This window comes from Marmota marmota, unplaced genomic scaffold (assembly GCF_001458135.2).
Source record: "Marmota marmota marmota unplaced genomic scaffold, marMar, whole genome shotgun sequence".
Taxonomy (NCBI): domain Eukaryota; kingdom Metazoa; phylum Chordata; class Mammalia; order Rodentia; family Sciuridae; genus Marmota; species Marmota marmota.
In genome coordinates this window covers 6,666,110-6,679,269 of record NW_026000153.1, presented here as the reverse complement: position 1 = coordinate 6,679,269, position 13,160 = coordinate 6,666,110, and positions in this window count along the sequence as shown.

Here is a 13,160-nt window from a genome sequence, read left to right as displayed (position 1 = left end):
TACCTTCAGGGAAGGGATCTAATCCCAGAAGGTACTGAGATCTTTTAATAGTATAGTATTGGCCCAGAGAGAGACAAATAGACAAATAAATAGAACAGAGGACCTAGAAGTAAACTCATGCATATGTGATAGTGGTGACAATTAAAGTGTAGGAAAGGATAGTTCCGATGGTGTGAAGACAAGTGTCTATCCATGAAAAACAGAATCAATCCAAATTACATTCCACACACAAGTAATTTCTAAGTGGTTTAAAAGACCTGGAGATGAAAAAGTTATACAAATATTAGAAAAAATATCACATGATATTTTAGTGATATTTGAGTGGAGCATTATTTTCTAAATCAAACCCACAAAGCACTAACCATAAAGGAATAAATGGATTGCATTTGATTATATTAAAATTAAACTTGCATACAACAAATGACATGGCGTACAAAGTAAGAAGACAAGACACCATCTATGAGAAGATGATCACTGCTTGTGTAACCAATATAAACTAAAAAACGATGAACAAGGGAAGAGAACAGAGGAAAGATATGAACTTCCTCACTAGTGAGTTGTCTATTCAGATCCTTTCTATATTTTTTCAAATTGTGTTTTGTGTATTTTCAAACTGATTTGTGGGAATTCTTGAAATTTTAAACTTGCTCTTTTGATATGGCTGTTTGGGCTGGCTTGCAATGTCCACCCTGCTGCTTTAACCCTGTTATTCAACTTTTAAAATCAAATATAACTTACATATGGGGAAATGAGAAGATCATAAGTGGGCAGTCAGACGAGTTTTGACAGAAGTCCACACCCATGTGACCCACAGCACCAGCCAGACATGGACGGTTCCCATCACCCCAGAAAAGGATGTTGTTTGAGGTTTTTACCAATCAAAGCCCATCCTCATAATCCAGGGACCCACTGTTCTGATGTTTTCACCATAGATTAATTCTTCTAGGATTTCATATATATGGAAAAGGATAATATGCCTTGCTGTGTGTCTGGCTGTTTTGCTTACCATGTTTCTGAGGTTCCTTCATGATGTTGGGGGTATCAGCAGTTTTCTCCTTGTTATTACTGAATACTTTTCCATTGTTTGCATACACCAAAATTTGTTTATCTCAATAAAGTATTAAGAAGGTGAATAGATAAATCAGCCCAAGAGAGGATGGATAATTTTGGAATACTGGGGGAAAAAAGTCCTTTCTTGTGCAAGAGACAGGGTAGGAACATGTTTAAATGAAATTTACCAGATCAACTTCTAAGTGGTTATATCATTTTATACACCAATTAACAATGTCTGAGACACAACAAAAACACCTATTATTTTTGTTCATAATGTTAGTCTCACTAGCGGATATATGTAGTGGAATCTCTTTTGGTTTTAATTTGTGTCCCTCTAGCCATGAATGATATTGAGCTCATTTCATATTTTACTGGCATTTGTATATATCCATTTGTAAAATATCTGTTTAAGTCGTTGTGCATTTTTAATTATTTCTTTCAGTCTTCTTCTTTTTGTTCCCTGTAATGGGGATTGAACCCAGGAACTCATGTATGCTAGGGCAGTGTTCTACCACAGAACTACCCCTCTGGCTTTTTGGTTGTCTTTTTATTGTCGAGTTGTTAGAGTCCTTTGTATATTATAAACACAAATCTTTTTTTTTTAAGAGAGAGGGAGAGAGAGAGAGAGAGAGAGAGAGAGAGAATTTTTTAATATTTATTTTTTGGTTTTCGGTGGACACAACATCTTTTATTTTATTTTTATGTGGTGCTGAGGATCGAACCCAGAACCCCGTGCATGCCAGGCGAGCATGCTACCGCTTGAGCCACGTCCCCAGCCCATAAACACAAATATTTTCCCAGAAATATGTATTATGAATATTGTCTCTCATCTATGTCTTGCCTATTGGTGTACTGTTTAGGAGCATAAATTTTTAGTTTTGATGAAGTCCAATTTATCTATTTATTATTATTATTATTATTATTATTATTATTATTACTATTATTTGGGGGGTGCTGGGGACTGAACCCAGAGTGCACTACTGCTGAGCTACATGCTTTTAAATTATTTTATGTTTTTTGTAGAGCTTTATGGTTTTACATAATTGTGGGGTTCACTTTGACGTATTCATAAAAGCATATAATACAATTTGTTCCATTTCAATTCCCAGGACAACCTCCTTCCCTCCTCTTCTCCTTCCCCATGATCCTCTTCCTCTATTCCATTGGTCTTCCTTCTATTCCTTTTTATTTTTTGAGACAGAGTCTCACTAAATTGCTGAGGCTAGCCTCGAACTTCCAATCCTCCTCCCTCAGCTTCCCAAGATGTTGGGATTACTGGTGTGCACCCCCAGCACCCCACCATAGTTAGTCTTTTATTGATCCTGAAATATCTTGCCTCCTCCAAATTCACAAGGATATTGGCCTGTGTTTCTTTGGGGAAGTTTTATTTTGAGTTTTCACTTTGACGTTCAGTTAGGAGAGCTGAAAAAACTTTCTGTGTGTGATGTGAAATGGGTTCGGGTTCATTTGTTTTTCAGGTTTTGAATCTCAGGCTCCTCTGAGCAGTGTGTTGGAATCTCCTGCATCTCATCCATCCTGCCTGGGAAACCCTTTGTCCTGCACGTCCATCCGGTGCACACTGCCCACCTGTTAGTCACCGAGGAGCAGCTCAGGCACTGGATCTACTGTTGTGGTGTCTCAGTGCTTGTGTCCATGTTACCCTGATTTTGCTTAGTAATGACCCCAAAATGCAATAGGAGTGCTGCTGGCCATTGGGACACGCTAAAGAGAAGCTGGAAAGTACTTCCTTGAAGTAGCAACTCACATCATCACAGGGAAGAAAAAGGGGAAGCACAGCACAATATGATATTTTGAGAGAGAGCACATTCATATAACATTTATTACAATGCATTGTTATAATCATTCTATTTTTACTAGTTATTATGTTAATCTCATACTGTGCCTCACTTATCAATTATACTTTAATATAGGTATCCAGGTACTGGAAAAAGCCATAATATAAATATAGGGTTTGGTACCATCTGCACTTTCTGTCATCCACTGGGGGTCTTCACGTGTATGCAGCTCAAATAAAGGGGGACCACTGTATCTCATTATTAATCTTTTAAATTATAAAACATAAAATTTGCTATTTGAATCATTTTCTGAGTGAAAAATGTAATGGCATTAGGTACATCTAAGAGGCTGGAGGAGTGTCATCAATCTCTATTTCTTGAACATTTTCATTATTCCAAACAGAAACTCTGTAACCATTATACAACACTGCTCCACTCCTCCTCCTGCTGGCCCCTGGTAACTTGTAACTGACTTGCCTTCCTAAATATTCCATGTAAGAGGAATACTTTCATAGCAATGCCCTTTTGTGCCAGGCTTATGTCACCTGATAATAATCTTTTCAAGGTTCATCCACATTGTAGGATATGTCAGAACTTCATTCTTTTTCCATGGCCACATAATAATCCATTGTATAAACCCCATTTTGACTATCCATTCATCTGTTGATAGACACTTGTGCTGTTTCCACCTTTGGCTACTCTGACTATTGTGCCATGGATATTGCCCTATGCTGAGGAGTATAGTTGCTAGGTCATAGAGTAATCCTGTTTCCTGTGTTTATCTTTCTTTCTTTCTTGTGATGCTAAGGGCCTTACCTTTCTGCGGAGCTGTTGAACTTCCCCACAACAACTGCTCCATTTCACACTCCCACCTGCACTGAACAAGCGTTCCAAATTCTGCACAGTCTCATCAATACTTGCGTTTCTGCTTTAAAAGTTATTAGTATAGCCATCCTGGTAAGAGTGAAGTGGAATCTGATTGTTGTTTTAATTTGCCTTTCCCCCAGTGATGATCCCCTAGTGATCTTTTCATGTGCTCATTGCCCGTTTGTATATTTTCTTTGGAGAAATGTCTATTCAAATCCTTTGCCATTTTAAAATCAGGTTGTTTGTCTTCTTGTTGTTGAGTTATAAGAGTTCTTTGTATTTTGGATACAAGTCTCTTATGAGATATGAGAGTTGTAAATATTTTTCCATTCTGTGAATTGCCTTTCCATTTTCTGGACAATGTCCTTTGATGAACAAAAGTTTCTCATTTTGATGAGGTCCAACACATTTATTTGTTTAGTTGTTGTACTTTTAGTGTCATATATACCTGTTGGTGTTTCAATTGGGATTGCAGTGAGTCTTTAGATCAATTGGGGAAGAACAGACATGCATTATCAGTTCAGATCTTCTAACCTCTGAGTGGTATATTTTCAAAATTTTTTTTAGGTTTTCTCTACTTGTCTCAGAAACGTTTCATACCTTTCAGCACTGTGGTTTTGTGTATAATTTATTAATTTTTCCTGATTATTTTATGGATTATTGTCACGAAGTTTTGCTTCCTCCCAAATTCATATGTTGAAATACTCACCTCCAACATTATGGTATTAAAAGCTGGACCGTTGGGGTTTGATTAGATCAGAGCATCTTAAATGGGAGTAGTGCCTTATGAAAGGGACACAAGGGAGCTTGCTGGTTCCCTCCTCTGAGTGAGGACACACAGATGACAGCCATCCCATAAGCTAGACGCAGGCCCTCACCACAACCAACATGTGGCCACCCTCATCTCAGAATTCCCAGACTCCGAAACTTGAGCAATAAATTTCTATTGCTGAAAAGCCACCCAAGTCTATGCTCTTTTATTATGGGAGCTCAAACACGTTTATGGATTTTTATGCTGTTTAAAATGACATTTTTTTCTAATTTTTATTTTCTAATTGTTTTTTTCCTAGTATGTAGAAATGCAATTTTCCTTCTTTTGTTTTCTCTCTTTCTGTACTGAGATTGAACTCAGGGTCTCACACATGCTAGGCAAGTGCTCTACCAATGAGCTACAGCCTCAGCCCTTTTTATTTTATTTTGAATAGAATTTGGCTAAATTTCCCAGGTTGGACTTGGACTTGAACTTGCTATCCTCCTGTCTCAGCCTCCTGAGTGCCTACAATTATAGGCACGCACTGACACACCTGGCTCCTACAATTGATTTTTCGACATCCTTCTTATATCCTGCAAACATTCTAAATTCAGCTATTAGCTCTAGTAGTTTTTGTACAGTCTTTAGGGCTTTCTTTATATATCATTTGCAAATAAAAGGTTTTATTTTTCCTTTTCAATCTGTTTATCTTTTTTTTTCTCACCTTACTAAACTGGCTATGACCTGAACTTCAATAATGAATAGAAACAGTATGGTAGGAGCAGATATCTTTAACTTGTTCTTGATCTGGGAGAAAAACATCCATTATATATTTGGGCTTGATGACACTTGAATGTTGTGAGTTGGGCTGCCTTTCCAAAAAAATATATTTAAACCCTAATCTCTGATATTTATGAATGTGTCCTTATTTGGAAATATGATCTTTTTTGATGCAATCAAGTTAAGATGAGGTCATACTGAATTGTGTAGGGTGTGTGGCTAAATCCAATACTAGTGTCCTATGAAAAGAGATTTGGAGACCCAGGGAGAAGATGGTCATGTAAAGATAGCAGAGATTGGAGTGATGTTTCCACAAGCCAAGGGATGCCAAGGATCACCAACACCCAGTGGACACTAAAAAGAGGCAAAGAAGGATTCTCTTCTGGGGCCTTCAGAGGTGGGTTGGCCTGCTGACATTTGGATTTCGGATTTCTAACCTCCAGACCTGTGAGAGGATAGACTTTTTTTTTTTTATATTAAGCAACTTAGTTTGTGGCAGTTTGTATTGTCTTAGGAAATAAATATCCAGTTTTGTAGTAAAACTTGTTCATGAGTTTTTGGTGTGTTATCTGGTTATTCTGTCTCCTTTAGAATTACGCCACAGCTATTCTCCTCTTTCCAGAATCTTCCTTCAGAGAAGCATTTCAAACTCTAATGGTCCAGCATACGGTTTAATTTGGTGAGTGTTCCACATGTACTTGAAAAGAATGTGTACAGCGGCTTGAGAGGCTGAGGCAGGAGGATCTCAAGTTCAAAGCCAGCCTTCGCAACTTAGGAAGGCTCTAAGTATCTTAGCAAGATGAGTGCCTTAGTGGTTAAAAGCACTTGGGTTCAATCCCAGGGAACTCAAACCAAAAAGTGTGTTCTGCAAATGGACTAGTGTTGTGTTCCACAAATAACCATGAAGTTGAGCCAGTTAATAGTCAGGTGTTCTGTCACTTGCAGCTGGAAGTCTAACTTGCACATCATTCCATATGCACAAGTCTTCACCCAAGAGCATTTGTGCTATGCTTCTCAATTAAAAGGACATACTCCCTGTTCTGGGTTTCCAAAGCCTTTATTTCTAAATGTGCATCACATCCTGTTACAGCACAGCTATTCAAAAATATGTCTTATGCCCATCATTAGCCTGCAAATTCCTGGAGTGCAAAGTGTTTCTAAAGCAGTCCTGTGTCTGCAAGCCACCTGACCTGGGGACTTGCATACAAGAGGTATTCATTTGCTCACAGTGTCATTTCTTGCCTGGGGTGGAGATAACTTTACTGACAGAACTGTCTTAAAACGCAGGGAACTGACAAGGGTCTATTTTAGATAGAAGATTTTCTGCTTTGGTATGTGATTAAATATTTTATTCTAAAATTTGAGATACTTTAAGTAATTTTTAAAAATAGAACTTACTCTCCTAACCAATCCTGAATATTTAGCAGAAGAAATCAAACAACTAAATGGAGCTCAGAAAAGCCGTAAGTGTAATAAAGTGATGACATCTATGAAGAGCCCAAAGATGTCTCTCCTAATAGTGTCATTTCCTGTGTGTGTAGGCGCAGTTGGCATGAGCTGAGAAACATGCAGGGACCCTCCCTCACCACCCCACCATTACAACTTAACTAGTACTTCCCCTGTGCCAGGCACAATATTATGGGTTAGTGATGTGTCATCTCACACAATGCTCACAATGCCACCATCTCATGCACCTGAATGAGGAGTCAAAGGGCCCAGGGGCTAAATGATTTGCCCAAAGTGACACAGGCTGTTAATAACAAGGACAGGACCAGAATCCAGATCTGACCATTCCACAGCCTATGCAGTTTCTACCCTCACACCCAGGAAGGACCTGCAAAGAGCTAAACACCCACTGTGCGGACCATAATGAGATCACCATGCTTTTGCCCATCCAGGTGAGAAAGGCAACAGACCCCACGCACGGCCTCATTTAGTCCTTGCAAAACTCATTAGTTCAGGCAGGGAATCTTCTGCTGGTGGTGTCATGTCAGCTCTCAAAAGGTTTCAGGTTTTGAAGCGCTCTGAATTTCAGGTTTGCATTAGGGATGCTCAACTCGTATCTCAGTTACAGAGGAGAAAGTGAAGCTCCCAGAACTTTGCTAATATGCTCAAAGCCCCACAATGAGGGTGTGGCAGAGACTGTCCTACATCCTACAACACAGCTGTAAAGACACAGTCTCTAGAACTACCTGTCTGGCTCCCACCATGAGCCAAGCTTTGGAATTCACCTGGGTAAAACAAGCACCATTACTAAGTCCTTTAGTACCTACATGCCGCAGTCCGGCTGCACCAAAATAGCCGGGGGCGGGGGGGGGATGACGAGCAACTTGTGTAGATTGATACAGCAGGAGAGGGAGCCATTTATTGTAGGACAGGAGGGGTATTTATACATTCCACACAGCTTATCTAATTAACATAAACTCGATACAGCAGTCAACCAATAAGGAATCTCCACACTTATCTCCACGCAGAACCAAATAGTTCTTGTTTAAATCAGATCCCCAGTTGGCACCAATGTAGATGTGTTTCTCAATTTTCTTCGATTAATTCTATCATAAAAAACATGGCCATATATTAAATGGAGGTAGAAAGATGGAGAAAGAATTTGTTAACCTGGCCAAAAGCAAATGTTTTGGATTTACAGGAAAATTTCTCAAACTTCTGGTTACAACTGACAAAAACTCAAATGCAGTGAGCTTTAAATGAAGTGGGATTTGTTAGCTTATATAACTGGGAAGGAGGCATGCCGCTGGCCCCAGGCAGGATTGGACCACATCCATGCCCTCCGTTGCTCTTGTTTTCTGCTCCTCTGTGCTGCAATCTCAGTTCTTCCTATTTCTTCATTTCCTCCTCCTGCAGATCTCTATGGAGCAGGGAGGGCAGCTGCAGATGGGTTGTGCCACTCTGGTTTAGTAACCCTAGAAGAAGGGACACTCTCTCCTGGTCTCCAGATAAGCAGTCCCAGGGAACTCCGATGACAGAAATTTGGATCATCCGTCCACTGCTGTGGCTAGAATACTGGGGACTATGACTGTTAGCCCAATCTGAACTGAAGGAGTGGGGAAGGGGCAACTTCAAAGAAAAGAGTGTTCCAGGTGAGAGGGAAGGAGACGAGAGCACAACAATATATCAGATGTCCTCTGGAATACAGAGAGTAAGTGGTTTAGATGTGGTGTTCCCCAAAAGCTCACCTGTGAGACAATACAAGAAGGTTCAGAGGAGAGATGATCAGATTATATCCGTAACTCAATCGGTTGATTAATCCCTGATGGAATTAACTGAGTGGAGCAGGTGGGGTGTGGCTGGAGAAGGTGGTTCATCAGGGTCATAGCTATGGGGTATATATTTTGTATCTGGCAAAGGGAGTATCTCTCTTTCTCTCTCCTTGCTTCCTGATCAAATGTGAGCTGCTTCTCTCTGCCACACTCTTCCGCCATGATGTTCAGCCTCACCTTGAGCCCCAAGGAATGGAGCCAGCTTTCTGTGGACTGAGACCTCTGAAATCTTGAGCCTTCAAATGAACTTTTCTTCCTTTAAATTTTTTCTGGTCAGATCTTTTAGTCACAGCAGTGAAATAGCTGACTAAACATAGGATCCTGTGGAAAGTGTCAGGTCTACTCTCATCCCTAGTCAGCCATTCTTCTGGAATCCTTCAACTGGGATACAGCTGTCAGGCATCAGAGCTGGCTCTGGTGCTCAGGCAAGGAGGAGGTGTGGTGTTCACATGGGGATGTAATTAGGTGACAGCGTCTTTAAAGGTGGTGTGACGAGTAGTGCAGAATGGAGAATCTAAGGACAGTGGTACTTGTAAGAGCAGGGACAAGAGACCCAAATAAGAAAAGACCTATTTAGCCAGGAAACCTCTAGGCATGATGGAGCCATACCTCCTTGGTGTGTACGAATAGTAAAATAGTAATTATTATTACTACAACTGTGGTTTTCTGAGGGTTTTTTGTTTTATGTTTTTGTTTTTTTTTTAAGATAGGGTTTCATTATGTTGCCCAAGTTGGTTTCAAACTCTTGGGCTCAAGAAATCCTCCTGCCTCAGCCTCCACATCACTGGAACAGCAGGAACAGTCCACTGTGGCTAGTACCATTTCCGGAGCTCTTACCCTGTGCTACCCATGTCATGCACAATTCCCAATCTGAAGCTTATTGTAGCTTTGTGATAGCTGAGTTTCCCTGTGGAGGAAGGAGTCTGCCAGTCCCACAATCCTATCTTTCCAGACCAATAACAAGATGATGATTTAGGATCTTTCAAAACTGAGAATTGGGGATTTTATAAAACTTCGTGGGACACAGAGAAAGGGGGGGAGGGCCCTGGGCCGTTCTTACACATGCTACAAGAGAACATAGGACTTCCTTTGTTTTTCACAAACACAGTGCAGAGTGGTCTTGGAACAAATGCTCACTGAGCAGAGCTCACAGCTCCATTCTCTCATCAGTCATGGCCGGCTGGCTGGGTTTGATCAGCATAAGCGGATCCTGAGCTACAGCTCTATTGCCTGGCAATTTCACTTGGGCAGGGAAAGGGCTGACATTTCATTTCCAAACTCACAGCAGCAGCACAAAGAAAGAAATCTTTCAGCTTCTCCAATGGACTGCAGCCAATTCATGTGCAGAATTCCCATGTTGCTAAGATTCTTTCTCGCTTCTTCTAAGAGGGCTGTTAGCCACTCCAATTGGCTCCCTGCCCCACCCCCCGCCATTTTTCATTTGTGTCAGATGTACTCGGCAAGTATCTAGGTATCATATGGTTGTTATGTTTTTCCTTGAGCCCCCAAAGAATGTTGCACCACTTCTGAGTTATACAAAATGGGATGTTGAGATGAGTAATATCTCTGTGTGGATAAAAGAATAGCAGCTAATGGGAAAAAAATTATCAGTGGGGAAAAAAAATTGTGGTGAGATAAAATTAAAATTTTAAAGTAACTTGACAGGAGTTTGAAGTGTGTTATCTTTCTGTTGCTGTGACAAAATACCTGAGATAAACAACCTAAAAGGAGAAAAGACTTACTTTGGCTCATGGTTTCAGTCCATGGTCTCTCGGGCTCTGTTGGATTGGGCCTGTGGCAAGGCAGCACATCACGGCAACAGCGTGTGGTGGAACAGAGTTGTCCCCCCTCAATACCACCTTCAAGGACATGCCCCTAGTGACCTAATTTCCTCTAAGGCCCACCTCCTAAAGGTTCAACAACTTCCCCCCATAGCACACAGGCTGGCCACCAAGCCTTTAGCACATGGTCTTGGGGGACATCTAAGATCTAAACCATAACATAAGGCAAATGTCATTACAGGGAGCACCATATATCAGGGGCCACCTAGGCTATGATGTTTTTTAACCTTGTTTTAAAACATCTCCCTGCCCGCCCCCTCCTTCCTTCTTTTTTGGTGCCAGGGATGGACCCAGAGCCTCATGCATGCTAAGCAAACTACCCGCTACCACTGAGCTACATCCTAAGCCTCCTACCTCCATTTTAAATTAAAAAAATATATATATAGCATGGTTATCAAACAAAAGCTAAACAACACAAAATGTACAAAGACAAGTAAAAACATGAATACCTTAGAGGCTAATTTTAAATATTTAGATAAATATTTTAAATATACAGTTGTACTTATTTTTAATTTCTCACATTTCTGTTTTTAATTTTTTTTTTTTTTTAGTTTAAATGAACACAATGCCTTTGTTTGTTTATTTTTATGTGGTGCTGAGGATCGAACCCAGTGCCTCACGCATGCTAGGCAAGAGCTCTACCACTGAGCCACAACCCCGGCCCTCTCACATTTATTTCTAATTACATTTATTTTTAATAATAAATAGCATTCAGCTAATTTGCTTGTGTTTAAGATAAGAAACTAAGGTGAATGGAAGCAATTGCTGAACTTTAAAATATTCCTTTGCTTCAACAGGTATTTCTTTCAAAACCCTTTTAAGTTTATTAAACAAACAAATTTTAAAAAGAGAGTTCTGAAAATTTAAGGTTAGTTATTAGTTTTTTTTTTTTCTTTTAGACAATACCAACTCTCTGCTTTGAAAACAAGGGAAGACTGGCACCCTTATGTCTCCCTTCTCCCATTCCCGATTTATTAGTTATATTTTTAAGGTTTATACTATTTGCAATCTTTTATCTACCATGAAAATATAACAGCCTGTTCGGTCATTCCTTACATAATCAGTGTTCATCACTGGTTCTTTTACTATAAGCCCCTTCATTATTGAATTGTGACAGTCAGCTCGCCTATTAAGTGGTTTCCTAAAGGGCTCAGAGGTAGTGCACTCCAAGTTCCCACACGCTCTTGTAAGAGGACGAGATGTTATGTTTGTTATGTTTGATGACTTGGCTGCCGTCATTCACTTAAGTCCTTCTTGTTGGGGACTGCAAATCAAGTCAAGAAGGCGCCTGGCAGTTTGCCAGGAGGAGTGGTTTGTGAGGCAACTCCACCGAGCCATTAAGATGGTGGAGATTCCTTATTGGCTGTTTGCTGCATCTGGATGATGCTGGTTGAGTTAAGCTGTGTGCAATCAGTTGGGTATATGTGCCGCTGTTGTTCCGTAATAAAGCAGTTCCCGCTTCAACCTTCAAGTTGCTTGTCACCTTCCGGTTATTTGGCCCAGCTGAACTGCGGCACCTTCTCACTTCCTACTGAGAACATTGGAAATACTCCTCCTGCTCTCCATCACTGGGTCTTGAAGTAAGGAAGTTTGAGATCCCTTGGCGACTTGCATTTTCTGTCTGAATGGTAAAGAACTATTCTTTCTTAACGTTTAGCAACTTCATGAGGGTGTTTTGGTGTCAAGTGTTTCTCTGTTGGATTTCCTAGAACACAGTTCATTTGTTTCAAAGATTTCTTTCTTCATTTCAGGAAAATTTTTTCTGTATTGTCTTTCAATACTTTCTTATGTCAGAGTATCTCTGTCTTCCTATTCTCTCAAGAATTACTTGAATCTTTTTTAAAAATCTTTCATTCACTGCAGTCACCTTAAGCCTTTAAAAAAAAAAAAGTTACCAATCCAGATTTCAAACATGTTTCTTGTGAGTTGTTCTAATTCACTTATTTCTTCTATCATATTAATTTGGTCAAATTGTTTCCTTCTCTCCACCATCTGCCTTTTTATCTTTCTCCTGTTCCATGCGCTTACATCTAAGCATTGTGTTTTATGAATTCATGTTTGTTTTTCAACACTGGGGATTTAATTATCAATGCACTACATCCTCGGTGCTTTTAATTTTTTAAGGCCCTCAAACTTGGCAATCCTCTTGTCTCAACCTACTGAATTGCTGGGATAAGTGTGCATTACTATGCCCAGCAAGTTCATGTCTTTAAGTTCTATGAGTGTACATTACACCTGTAGGAACTTTCTCTCTTGGATTGGCCTTTTTTTTGCCAAAATGGTTCCTTCTGTTCCCCACTCTGCCCTCTCATCTGGCTGTAGCTCAGGTCATTTTATTTAAGTTTGCTCACATAAGATGTGCAGCTCTCAGACCATTTATTTGCTTTCACACAGTGTCAATGTGCTTGCCCTGACATTATCTTCTCTCTCAATTGCCACCTATTTCTCTCTTCCCTGTGAGCTTGTGTTCTGTATGGTTTCTCCCATCAATGTCATTACAAATATTTAACCACCAGCATGACATCAACATTGACTGAGCAGAACAGAGGCCTGGGGCAGGGGTCTGAGGTTCCTTGCCAGGTTTAATGTTACTCTGGTAGTTGCTGGGGTGGTCTGGAGTGAGAAACTTCTTATGATAGGGGATGGGGTGGCCAGAACAGTTAAGAGACATTTGTATAGTTTATTAACCTCCTGGTATGAAAGTGTTTTGATATTCTAATAACCGGCACAGCCACATGAGTGTATACCAGCCAAATATGAGCCACCTTGATTGTGTCTATACGGGAGAGAGGGG